The sequence below is a fragment of the Drosophila takahashii genome, chromosome 2L (assembly GCF_030179915.1).
Source record: "Drosophila takahashii strain IR98-3 E-12201 chromosome 2L, DtakHiC1v2, whole genome shotgun sequence".
In the NCBI taxonomy this organism is placed as follows: domain Eukaryota; kingdom Metazoa; phylum Arthropoda; class Insecta; order Diptera; family Drosophilidae; genus Drosophila; species Drosophila takahashii.
This window is the reverse complement of record NC_091678.1, coordinates 29516514-29530283: the sequence shown is the minus strand read 5'-3', so window position 1 is coordinate 29530283 and position 13770 is coordinate 29516514. Positions and strand designations below refer to the sequence as shown.

The following is a 13770-nucleotide window of genomic DNA, read 5'->3' as shown; positions in this document are numbered from 1 at the left end:
CGATTTTTCTTTTCTCTTTTTCGATATGTACAATGTACATACATATATGTATATGTATGTGCTCTAGCGCCACAATGCCGGCCTTTAAATCACTGACGCATTTTAAACTTTTGTATCATTAAACTTGAAGCAAAAACCTCATTCACCCCTTACATTTCTTCCATCTCTGGTTTCAAAATACACGGAGGTGACACAAAAAGTAAGGGGGAAATGAGGTTTCTATCTGGATCTCTGGCAGAAGAATGCAGGACAAAATCCACTGGTTTTTCGACTTCCCGCATTATAGATTTTCCACACGTACCCAGGTTTGGTTTTCCTCCACTTGCTTTTCTACACCCTCCCAGTTTTGGTTTTTCCAGACCCTCGCAGTTTTGGTTTTGCACTGCTTTGCAGTATCTGATTTTCCACAATAAAAATCATGTTTTTTGTAATATTTGTTTGTGTATTTATTAATAATATTTACAATCGAAGCATTGGAACTACAAATTTTTAATGCCTGAAGCATTCCCGAGTTTTGCTTGGCCGAATGCAGTTCTTAGATATCCATTTCTTGTCTGTCTTCTAAAAATATCAAAAATAATTTAGATATGAATGTAAGACCAGGAGTAATAATAAGACTAAATACCATTATTAGGTCTCCGCACAAAATTAAAGGATCTCTCCAGAAATTATGCCTGGTTTGCCATGGCCGATCATTTACCCTCTGTTCAGTTGTTTTATGTCGGGTATCTATATCAAAAACAATGAGAAGAAAAAATAAAATATGACAAACGCAGGCACAACACTTCTGGTCCCAAGAAGTCTCAGTCGGCCTGGCTGAAATAAATGTAATATTTTGATTAAGTTAAACAACTAAATTAGTACTGAATTAGTACACCATTTACCACTGGTAAAGATTAAAAACATTTCAAGTGTCACTGAAATGCAGAATTTGTGTTGAAGATAGCATCCGGAGGCGCCTTTTCGGCTCTGTGGGTAGCCGCTTTATTATTGGAGGTGATTGGAATGCACATCATAGCTTCTGGGGTTGCAGACGGTCCTGCCCTCGTGGAAACACTCTGATGTCTGTTGTCTCTAGCTCAACCATGCAGATTCTGGCCACGGGGGGACCCACGCATTTTCCCTGGATTAATAATCATCTTCCGACTGCCATTGATTTTGCAGTGTATAGAGGTATCCCGTGCAGCCACCTTTCCATCTCTGAATGTTCGGGCCTTTCTTCTGATCATATCCCGCCCCTGATATATTTCTCTGTGGCTGCCTATCAGGCCATCACCAAAACTAGGCTTCTACCTCGGGGAGGTATCGGATATTAGAAGTTTCAGTGCCAGGCTCACTGCTTTGACTGAAGAAAACCCTCGGCTTGTCACTGCGGATGACGTCGATTCGTTTGCTTAGGTTTTGGTAGACAAGATCCATCAAGCCGCCCCTCCTGCTAGAAGTGTACCTATACCGCCGCCAACATGGGCTTCTTCGAAACCTGAAATTGCAGTCTTGGCCAGACAAGGTCGTACACTTCGCCGCGTTTGGATGAGGACAAGGCATACCCTGGACTTGGCAAGGTGGAGGTCTGCCGTGTCAGAACTTCGAAAAGTCCTTCAATTGGCAAAATCTGAATTTTTCGTAAATCATTTCAGTGCCATTGATCCCAAACAGGATCATGGGTTTCCATTATGGAAATGCACACGAAATCTGAAAAGACAACCTCTTCACAGGTTTTCTCTTAAACGAAGCGATGGCACTTGGGCTCACAGTGATTCTGAAATAGCAGATGTATTTGCAGATGATCTGGAAAACCGATTTACTCCGGTCGATTTCGCAACTGACCAGGAAGTTCGAGCCACAATTTCTAGGTTTCTCTCTTTCGGTCCTCCCGTTGTTGTGCGACCAGTGGATGAGGAAGAGGTCCGTGATCATATTAAACGATTGGTCCCAACAAAAGCTCCTGGTATGGATAAGGTCGATGGTAAAGTTGCAAAGTCACTTCCCAACTCTGTCATTGCACAGCTCTGCCTTCTCTTTAATGCGTCACTCAACCTTGGCCATTTTCCATCACCTTGGAAAAGTGCTCTAGTTACAATGGTCCCCAAAAAGGGCAAAGATCCGTGCTCCCCTGAGTCCTACAGGCCAATAAGTCTCCTGTCCACGTTTTCCAAGATTTTTGAGCGGATCGTACTTAACAGGCTCCTGGATATTGACACCTTTAATGACGCTCTACCAAACCATCAATTTGGTTTCCGTAGTCGCCACTCCGCTGTCGAACAGGTTCACAGAGTCGTAAACCACATTCTAGATGCCTTAGTGGCGTGTCCAGACATTTTTGAACGAGTTTGAATGTTGGGCCTCTCGTTGCTATATTGCGCTAAACGTTGATAAAACGCAACACGCCACCTTTGCCCTTCGACCTGGCCGATCCCGCAGTCTTTACTTGGATGGTGATAGACTTAAGCACGAGCAGAGAGTAACATACCTCGGTGTTACCTTAGACCGCCGTCTATGCTGGAAGGGTCAGATTGACCGTGTCTGTGGGTCAGCGAGGACGAAACTGGACAAAATGGACTGGCTACTTCGCTCAGATAGCGGATTATCCCTTCAGGCCAAGGTGCGGCTCTTTAAAGCCATTGTTCTCCCGACCCTAAATTGGGGAATAACATGCTGGGGCACCGCTTTCGACACGTCGCTAAGAAGGTTCAGACTTGCATCACAAAAGCATTACGGAGGATGCTTGGGGTGAAGTGGCATCATTACGTTGAAAATAGCGTTTTATTTCGAGACACAGGAGTACCAACTGTGACTGAGATGATAACTCGAATCGATACAGGGATCGGCTTCTGGTGCATTCTAACCGCCTGGCTAGACGTCTTGCCACACCACTGGGCCGACGTCGTCTCCGCAGACGACACCCAGCGGACTTATGGATTCTCGGCCGTGATAGACACGGGCGACTTTTATAATTAACCCAGATGAAGTAATGGCTCAACTACCCGCAGATTTCGGGATTATTTTTCATTAATTATATGACGGCAAACATGAAAACAAGAACTATTTTCTTGTGAGGCGTGTTAAATAAATATGTGCCTACTGCGGCTTATACCAAAAAAAAAATGTAATTTAATGTAATTCCGTGATAAATGTGATCAAATATTTTAATCGTCTTACCGTGGCTTTTCTCTATAATTTGGTTGAATCCCACATTCATTCTCATTATTATTTGAAAAATGTTGAGTAAAATAAATTAATATTATCATTATAGACATTATGATAATAGTTATATAGTTTAATGTTTTTGATTAACAATCATTAATATTTTTTCTACAAATTTTAAAATTACTAAAAATTAAAACTAAATGTGAGAACAAGTCTTTTGGTTTTGGTGTAAATCATAGGATTTTTGAATATTATAAGTTGGTGATTTTTTTGTTAAAAAATATTATAATAATATTATATTATAATAATAAAAGAAATCACACAGCGCATAAGTGTCCTGATATTGATGCAAAAACCCACCCTCATTTAACGCTCAGAAATTATCTATCCCTACACCGCCGCCTGCAAAAAGGAACAGGATTTCAAGAACACAAAAACCAACTTCTCACATTCCCGCTGGGGCACTTTGCTTACCTTTTGTAAACTTCTTCAATTTTCAACTTTTTTAACAGTTCGTGAAGATCATCATTGCTGTCTTCTCCACTCATTTTACCGATCGCTTTATTTTTGTAATTCCACTTAAAAACTTCACTTTACGAACACGCTTGTAAAACTTGAGTGACTTAGAGTGACCGTCCGAATTATTTACAGAAAAACGACAAATGAGAAATATTCCTCAGGCTACGGTCAGACGGCCACACTACGTAAACAAAAGTATCAAATGGAGCCAAGAAAATATTTATATTTCAATTTTAATAAATTGAATGGGATAATCTGGCCGTAGCAATAAATATGTTATTAGAATTTCTGTATTATATTATATATTATATTATATTACATTATTCTGTACACATTTAAAGTTTTTAGTAATTTCCAACCTTGCAAATGCATATTGGCGATATAAATAAAATAAGATTTATTATTATAAATAATAATGTTATTAAGTAGTATTTTCCATTATTACCTTTACACCATTTAATAAACGAGAACTTGTTACATAACACACATATATGGCAAACACTTTCTGAACTGGAATTAAGTTTGATTGTCTCAAAGTAAATACTTTTAAACTCAATTTAAGTATTTTTGTATTGAGTTTGAGAATATTTGTGCTTGACTGGCATTTAAGTTTAAATCGTGCTCAATTCAAGAACTTTCAGTACGAAACGTTCTTGAAATTTTAAGTATGAAATCGTTCTTAAATCAAGACTGAATTTGCTTGTTTCTAGCACGGTGTTTTTTTTTTGAGTGTAGTCTTAACCCACCTTAGCACCAGCTAACCTAACTTTTGTCTCACCTGAAAAAAATGTCCTTACTATACTTAATTACTTTAAATTCACTTTTTTTTAGTAAAACTTGATTGTCACATTGACCTTATCCTCACTAAAGTCCAAACGAACCTTACCTTACTCACCTTCACCCTTCCCTTACATTACTTTTACCCTAACCTATGTAATACCTCCTTAATCGCAACTTAACCCCTAACCTCACCTTATTCCTTAACTCCACCGTTCTAATAGCCTAATTATATAATATTGGTTAGCTAAGCGAATGCAGAGAAAAACTCGTACTCTTTTTTACCGTTTTTTTTGAACAGATCTGAAAGAATATATAAAAAATAACACACAAATACCTATGAAAGGCTACGGCCAAAATGCTTTAAGCGAAAAACGGATCCGCTCGCAGGATCGGTAGGTAAACAAAAAAGGAAGTGCCCCAATGTCGGCCGGGGATCAACAGCTGGAGTTAAATATTTTAAGAAATGAGGAAATGAGGAAAAAAACACCTAAAGCTCCAACTCTTTTGGGTGAAAACAGTAGGTGTAATTTTGGAGACGAAATTTGCCAACAATTTTCGTCGTGCGCCCCTCGTCTTTAACATAATTTTAATGTTTGCAAAATATTTGCCTTAGAATGGCTGCATTGGGTGATCCGTTATTTTATCCTAATTTAATCATTACATACTTATGTATGTACATGCCAATTTATCGATGTGTGTGTGTGTCATTGCGTTTCTCACATGCAAATGTGACGACTGAAAGATTTTCCCTGCTCTCCCCTTGAAAGCAAATCCAAAATGTTTTTAAAATCAAAACAAAAATTCCTTATGAATTAAATGGGTTGGCTACACACTTTGACTTAGAATTACATCCATTAGATAATTCGTTCTGGTATCCAAATAGTACAAATTTTATCAGGTGTTTCTAAGCCAGAAAAAAAAAACATTAGCGGCGTCTCTTTCGCTTCAAATGACTCTCTCTGGATCAAAAAAAAAAAAAAATTGCTTACTGATTGTATGGCATAGCTCCACATTTTAAACCAAAAACGGATCCGATCGCATAATCGGTGCGGAAAAAATAATTAAGTGCCCCCAACCGGAAGTCGGTTGGGGCTCATCTTCTGGGCTTTCAAAGATTTCCACAAATAAAGCTTAAAATAAAAATATCAATTTGTTTGGTTAAAACTGTGGGAATGGTTCATGTTTTAATCCCGCAATTTCGCATTTTTCGAGAGTCCTGGGAGTCCTTAGGAGCCGAACCTCCTCTAACACACGATTCAGACCCAATTTTTTCCAGAATGGTTTGGGCTGGGGGAACATGACGCAAATCGACATCTACTCTTTTATAGTAATACTCAGATTGTTTAAACAAAATACTTTAAAAAAAGGTTAAAAACTTAAAAAATTAAACTTAAGCATTTGGGCCATAGAATAACCATTTACCAAAAAATCATCTCGATCTGAGCAGCGGTTTAGATTTTTTAAATCGAAAAGTTAATTTTAAATGTAGCCCCCAAATTATGGGGGATATCGAAATTTCTTTTAGATTTCTAATTAGGCCCTATCAAGACCTCAAATTCTGCAAAATTAAAATTTCGAAATTCCAACCTCTTTGGAAGCTAAGCTTAAGTAAATCTAATGATTATTTGCTCTAAATATGAATATTGGAGCTGTTTGGGGGCACTGGGGGGACATGTCGGACCTTAGTGGGCGCCTACGCCCCCAATGGAATACTGTGATTTGTCTGCTCTAGCTCTTATGGTTTAGGCTGTGGTCGTATCCCCCTAAAAATCGGTCTTTCACTTTATAATCTTTAGAGATAAATAAACATAAATAAATTCTCGGAAATCCTTAAAGATGTGGGCGCCAGACACATTTTAAAATCGTTAGTGGGCGATTGTGGGCGTGGCGCTCGGCTGAAATAAACTTGCGCTGCGTAGGAAGCCCAAGAATATGTGTGGGAAATCTCAACTTTTTAGATTTTGTAGTTTCCGAGATATCAGATATTTATACCCGTTACTCGTAGAGTAAAAGAGTATATTGTATTCGTGCAAAAGTATGTAACAGCTAGAAGGAAGCCTTTCCGACCCTATAAAGTATATTTATTCTTGATCGGGGTCACAAGCCGAGTCGATATAGCCATGTCCGTCTGTCTGTCTGTCCGTATGAACGCTGAGATCTCGGAAACTATAGAAGCTAGAAGATTGACATTTTGCATGCAGATTCTAGGAGTTTCTACGCAGCGCAAGTTTGTTTCAAAAGGGTGCCACGCCCCCTCTAACGCCCACAATCGCTTATATACGATTTTAAAAATTTCAATATTTCGGAAAAGTAAAAATGCAGTTTTATTGTGTTTATGAATAATTTAATTTTTTTAAATCGGACCATTCTACTATGGTTGGTTTTTTGGCATAAAGTCAAAATTGTTATGTTAATGTTTTGTATTTTTGATTTTAAATTCTTAAAGTTAATAGATCATACATATGGGCAATTCTCTGGGGATGTCAACCAAGCCAAAAAGCGTAAAACTTGAAAAAAACTTATTTCTACATGATTTTGCACTGGTATTTGATTCTAGTTAGATGGATCCTCAACTAAGCTAAGTAATATGAGTATCCTTGGATAATTTTACAGGGTAATACCGGTTATATGGACAAAAAAGTCATTTTTTAGTATTTTTTAAAGTGGCTCTTAAACGGTTTTTTTGACGTTAAGGTTGCAGAAAAACCACCTAAGAAAATGACGGAAAAAACTGTCGCGTGCGACATGTCGCGTGTGACAGTCACTTCGATACTAATAAAAAATTAACCACTCAGTATTTTGAATTCAAACCAAATACATTTTAAAGAAGAAAGACCAAGGAACACTATGAAATTAACTGCATTAAAATATTCCTTCACGTTTCGTTACAATCGAAAGTTAAGCAGGAAGTCAAAAAAGTAACTTCTATTCGTGTCGCGTGCAAAAGTCTTGGTTTTTTTTATATATCTTAAAAATGAAAAATGTCCCAATGTCACCCCTAGCACATATTTTAGTGCTAATCAAGACCTTTAATTTGAGCCTAGTGCCAAAGGAAAAGAAGTACTGGAAGATAGTATTTTTCACCTGCAAAGCGTACGAACGTCGCGTGCAACAGCAGAGAATTGCCCATATACAAACTTAAAAAAAGCTCTAAAAGCTACACTAACGCTTTTTATGTGCTTTCAATAGTACACAATTGCCAAAATATTTTCTTTACGTTTGTGCGAAAAAATAAAACATCTCTGTCCGGACAAAATAAATAAATTATGGAAATTGAAGATCAAGGTATGTAATATGTAGTGTGTATAGTACATTTATGTGTAGTCTTAGTCGTCGACCTGTGTTTAATGTCCAATTTATGTGTATTTTTATAGAAAATTAACATTTTTTCCCTGTGTTTCATGGAATATAACTAACGACCCGACGTCTGCCCACAAAAACTAAGTACGCCAGTTTGTACATGTATATGTCGTTTCTCAGCGCTAATTAACACCTTTTCCCGTTCGTCCCCCTTTTCACGTAATTCCACAATATTCAGGGACCTTTGAGATTTCACATAGCGCTTTCTTCGATGTTTGGCACAGCAACAACCGGAACATATCATCGGTGTCTGATTGGAGCTATACAAAAATTAGCGATTACCAATTGGGAGATGAAGTAAAATTAGAAATAAATAAAAAATTTAAATATTTTGAAAACTTTATAAAAGAAAAACTTCCAAAACGTAACTATATGGTCGAACGTTTGAAGTTAAAGCATGCCAAATGGATGTCGTCCAAACTTACAATTACATTAAATAAAAACTATCAAACACCACAAAGATGTGGACGCCCAACATTGTCTTATACAAAGGCAGGGCCTTGAAAAGAAAATTAGCATCTGAGCTTGCGAATGAAAAAGATCACAATACAAATCTTCTTATGCATGCTGCAGCAGTTTCAGCTAAGAAAGAATGTAAAGCAGACGTGGCCTTGATTCTTAAAGAAACTATTACAACACCTGAATACACCACGGAATTGAGAAAGGAATTTCAAACCCAAAAACCGACTCCACTTACACCAATTGAAGCCTTAGCCTACATTTTGGAAAATTCATTAACCAAACAGCAATTTGTCAACACTAGGGTTTTGAACATAAGTCATCACAGCGACATTTATCCCAGTTACAATCAAGTAATAGAAGCTAAAACACAGTGTACTGATCATATTATAATGGAAAAAAATCAGTTAGACTTTCAAATTAATAATCTGAAAAAGTTTTCTTATAACCTGGATGAACCCAATGACATATCAGTAACCTTTGAAATGCATATGACACTTATCGATGGGAAAGTACTTAACGTACTAACTGGTACCAAAGAGTATACAATATACAAAGGGGGCATAACTCTGACTTTCTGTTCACACTGTTGTCGGCAAGGGGAAAAGGGGAATGAGCTTGTTCTATTTTTAGGTTTCGTTTATTGAATACACAATGCATAAGTGTAAGTGGGCTTTGTGTGCATGTGTGCGAGAACGTGGCAACACATTTTGGACCAAATTTCATTTTTGTCATTTTGATAATCGAGGACCAACAACTTTTAAAAGTCGAAAAGGGTTTTCTGCCCATAACATCCAACTCGGTCTACGGTCGTGCTGGCTAAAGCGTTGATCAGCGATGTTGATGCGTGTTCGATCCCCGCAAAGGGCAGACGTTTTATAATATTGTTTTTTTTTTTGTCTCGAAATATATTTATTTTATCTTATTGTTTTAGTTATTTAAGCTTTAAAGCCACAAAATAATTCATGAGTATTACAAAGCTTAATTTCTAAAATATATGTAATATATTTAATATTTTTTTAAGATCTATCTACCCTGCAGGAAACGGAATCAGTTTTGGACTATTAAAATACTAGTTGGGTCAAGAAGGTTAACTAGTTCAAGTTATGTCCATTTCCTTGTAACGAAGTGGTCCATTTTTCATATGCTTGTCGTCGGAAACAACTAGTCCATTTGCTACTAGTTTTGCACTAGTGACTGTTAAGCAATTTATGGTTACAGCTGTTAAGCTACACTAAAAAAAATATTTTCACGAAAAAACTAAAAATTAATCTCTAAACCATCAAGTGATTGGATTTCACTAGTACTTGCCTAACTTGACGCTATCCTAATTTAGCATCCAATTAATAGGCGCGGTCCTTAGAGAATTTCTGATCATTATTATGTAATCAAATACAGTAAATGATAATTAAATGGAATTAAAACAAACTTACTTTTTTTGAGGCAAGTCGCCCTCTCTAGGACTTGAACCCGGGACCTTTGGATTTGTAGACACACTAACTGATTGAGCCATACACGCATCACATTTTGTAATGCCCTAACAAGGTTTATGAATTTTAGTGTGACATAATTCAAAAACAGTGATTTTCACGTATATATTGCCTCGGACAGATTAAACAAAGTTTAAAATAAAACTAAAACATCACCTAGTAAACAAAAAACAAACAAAAATTTACAGAGACTGGGGATTGAACCGAGGACCTCGAGTGTTTGATTTGTTTAGCGTTAAATTTCCCAAGACATTTACACTCTAGGCTATATTTTTATATCATATGTGTTTCATTTGCAACTAGTTAAATTCCAGTTGTATTTTAACTAGACCATAACATGTATTTGTTCTACCAGTTAAATATTTGTAAGGTTTTTTTTGTCAGAATGGTACTAGTCCAAGACAAGTTTCTTTTTTACTAGTTTTGTATTAATAATTTTTTCGACTAGCACAAATTTTCTAGACCCTGTGTAGTCCAAATGCATTCAGACAAATTCCGGTTGCTTTATATTAGTTGTTTTTCAGACTAGTTCGCATTTTTCCTGCAGGGTATTTACTAATAGTGTTACCCTTTGATGATCAATAGTAATTACAAAATAGAAAAAAAAACAAAACAAGATTAAAAATGCTCCTAAAAGAAATACAAAAACACAAAAAAAAATAATAAATACTCTTAAGCTAGATATACACGATGTAACAAATTTGCAGCAAATTAGTTTGCAGCAATCAACTTGCTGCAAATTATTTACATCGTGTGTTCCTAGCTTTAGGGCCGTTTTCTCGTCCGTTTGTTAAATTTAAAGTAGGTTAAAACCTTGAAATCGAATGGGAAATCGGAGTTTGAACCCTACTTTAAATTTAACAGGCGGACGAGAAAACGGCACCAAAAAAAAAAAAAAAAGTTTGCCCTCGCAAGAAATCGAAATTCTACAGCGGGATTCGATCCCCGTACCGCTTAGATTGGTAGTCAGATGTCTTATCCACTAGGCCAAATGGCAAACAGTGCCGCGGCCGACTAGATTCCAAGTAGAATCGAGCAGTCCGGGTTCTACCGTTAAACTGCGGGTTCCACCGCTAGAACCCGCCATACGACAGACTTTTTTATATGGGATGTCCTCTCTATGTATGTATACTCTTTGCTGGTACCAAATCAACTCAATGCAGTCCAATCTGTGGTGTCACCCCAACAAAAATTCTGGAAACCAAAGATTTTAGTTCAAAAACCTTTACCCCCAAGCTTGAACCTTTAAAATTTGGGGTGAGTCCTTTACATGCTTGGATCCGCTTTTTAGAATTTGTCCTAAATATATCATACACAATTGAAATACAAAAATGGCATGTAAAACGTGATGACAAGGATAAAATGAGTGCGCGCAAAAAGAATATTCAGGAAAAGATTTGGAACGATATGGGTCTTCGAATAAGCATTCCAAAACAGAATGGCAGTGGCAACAGCAATGATGGTAATACGGCCAGAAGAGCTTCCGCGAAAAGCAAACAACTGTCATCCATAGCCAGCTTTTACGAAACCCTTTTAAATCATTTTCACATAATATTAATAGCAATTTCCTGTAACCATTACATAAACTCTACCAAATTTCGGACTTTATGCGAGCAAACATATTGCTTATATATGAAGACATACCCGTGGTACCCAATGTCACCTATGGTTCACAAAGTATTGGTCCACGGTTTTCAAATAAATAATTCGACATTGGTACCACTAGAATGCTTAGGCGAAAATGCTTCAGAGGCACGAAATAAAATGTACAAAAAAGTCAGACTCTCACACGCAAGAAAAAATAGTCGAATCAATACTATGACTGATCTTTCTCACAGGGCGATAGATTCCTCGGATCCACTACTATCAAGTGTCTGCTTAAAGGAAAGAGAACGAAAAAACATAAAAAAAAAACTCTTCCCAAAGAAGTTGTAACGAACTGATTTTTGTGGTTTGCTCGCTACGAAGATCGTGCGGCTAGCTCAGTAGATTTGTGTGTTCGTCCCACCAAATTTATATAAACGGGACCGCCCGGTTAACAGTAAAACATTTCAGAACTCGGTTCAAAGAGGCGTTTATTTACGGCTCAGGGTTACAATAATTGTTGTGCCTCGTGCTGACGATGCTCCTGCGACTCCGCTCGGTGGGATGCTCCGGGATGATCCAGGTACTCTCGCTGCCACTCGTCGACGAGGGCGTGGAGTTGGGTCGTTGGGCTTAGGGAAGCGTCACCGTTCTCAGACTAGGGTGAACAGGCACCACGCTCGCAAGACCTTCGTCCTGCCAGCCGCAGTCTCCTGTCCCTTGCTCTGTCCCGGCCGGTCCCGCCAGACGCCTACTCAGTTTCCTTTGACGCTCCGGTACTACGGCCGGCTTACGCCAGCAGTCCCTGTAGCAAACGCCCAGAGAAAGATGAACGTTCCACCCTAACCTTCCCTCCTGGCTGGTGCGATCGTACCTGATGCCTGGTCCTCGGCACGGTCCCTGGATGCTGGTCCTCGTCGATGTCCTGGGCGACTCGTTGCTGCGTTGTCCTGCGTTGCTCCCTTGACGTCCGCTGCTCGTGCCCACACTCTGCTGGTCGGGATGCCCTGCTAAGTCTGCCCACGTTCTGCTCAACTGATCGGTACTACGGCCGACGCAGCGGGACTAATCGGTATTACAGCAAATGTAGTCGGACTAGTCGGTATCACAGCCGGCACAGCTAGCCTGATCGGTATTTACAGCCAATGCAGCCAACTGACCGGTATTACAGCCAACTTAGCCGGACTAATCGGTACCACAGCCAATATAGTCAGACCAATCGGTATCACAGCCAATGTAGTCGGACCAGTCGGTATTACAGCCAACTTAGCCGGACTAATCGGTATCACAGCCGATATGGTCGTGATGGTCGGTACTACGGCCAACCTTGATGTTCTGCAGACTTAGCCGTGCGTTGCCTTGAAGGACCTCAGCTACCTGTGTCGCAATTCGGAGACTTGCTTGGTCCCGAACGTCTTGACGTAGCGATCTTGCTCCTTGCTGGGTTTTCACGGCTATTTCTCCTTGACTTTGACTTTACTAGACGTTGTTCACTCGCGATTTGATGCTCGATGACTGGTCCCGACTCCATCGCAGGGCCCGCTTATATAGGCCTCCGGGTCCCGTTAATCCTCGGCCACTCCTTTTCATCTCTCCAATTCAGGGTCCAAAGTGCACGGTTTTACCGTTCGACCTTTCGCCCTCTGCGCACAGCACCACTCTAGGGTCCAAAGTGCGGCGCTGTACCGTTAATTCCTTGTTCACGGCACGCCTGCGCTCTCTCGTCTCTCCCTCAGGCTAGTGCCGTCTCGCTCTGACGCCTCTCTTTGCTCTCTCTCTCTCTGGGTTGATACTCTCCCCACTCTCTCTCCAACTCTCCACTTCAGGGTCCAAAGTGCACGGTTTACCGTTCGACCTTTCGCCCTCTGCACACGGCACTACACTACAGTCCAAAGTGCGGCCGGTCTCCATGTAGTTCTCCATGTATTTCTTGTGTTTATTTGTGCGGAGTTATTTAACTCCTCACAAAGTATTAAATCTTCTGGAGTTGCCGTCTTCCGAAAACAACAACACATTTGAAAAAGAGTTGGACGTGCAATCTGAATCTGATTCGGATGAGGACCTTAACGAGGGATGCTCTGTAGTACTAGACGAAGAAGAAGATGATACTTAAATCAAATAACAATATTTTATTTAATGTATATTTCGTATATATAAGATATTTAAGTCCTTCCCAAAATAAATGTAACTAAATAGTTTTAATTCAAAGGCTGCTTATAGAACTACAAATTTGCTTGCATGGGAGGCAAAAGAGGGCGTAGTCGCACAGACTTCAAAATTTGTTTGCATGCTATTCGTTAAAAAAAAATTGTGAAAAGTTTGAAGTTTGTAACTCAATTTTTAGAATTTATGCCAAAAAATCGACTTTTGGACCATAGTGCATTCGTTAAAAAGTTACGGTGGATCAAAGTTTTTATCTCCATCTCCTTCG

The 13770-nt window shown here is 39.0% G+C and overlaps 1 protein-coding gene and 1 long non-coding RNA gene across 5 annotated transcripts in view; both read left to right on the top strand.

Moving 5' to 3' along the window:
- Positions 1 to 13770, top strand: part of Pez (protein tyrosine phosphatase non-receptor pez) — a 67727-nt gene that overhangs the window by 50270 nt on the left and 3687 nt on the right. The gene's annotated exons all lie outside the window — the stretch shown is intronic.
- LOC138912279 (uncharacterized) lies at positions 7561 to 13152 on the top strand. 2 transcript variants are annotated; one of them, XR_011417801.1, is made up of 4 exons: positions 7561 to 7731; positions 7821 to 7890; positions 7985 to 10929; positions 11018 to 13152. It is a non-coding gene; the product is annotated as an uncharacterized lncRNA (long non-coding RNA). The 2 variants fall into 2 exon arrangements; XR_011417800.1 differs by having other exon boundaries at positions 7821 to 10929.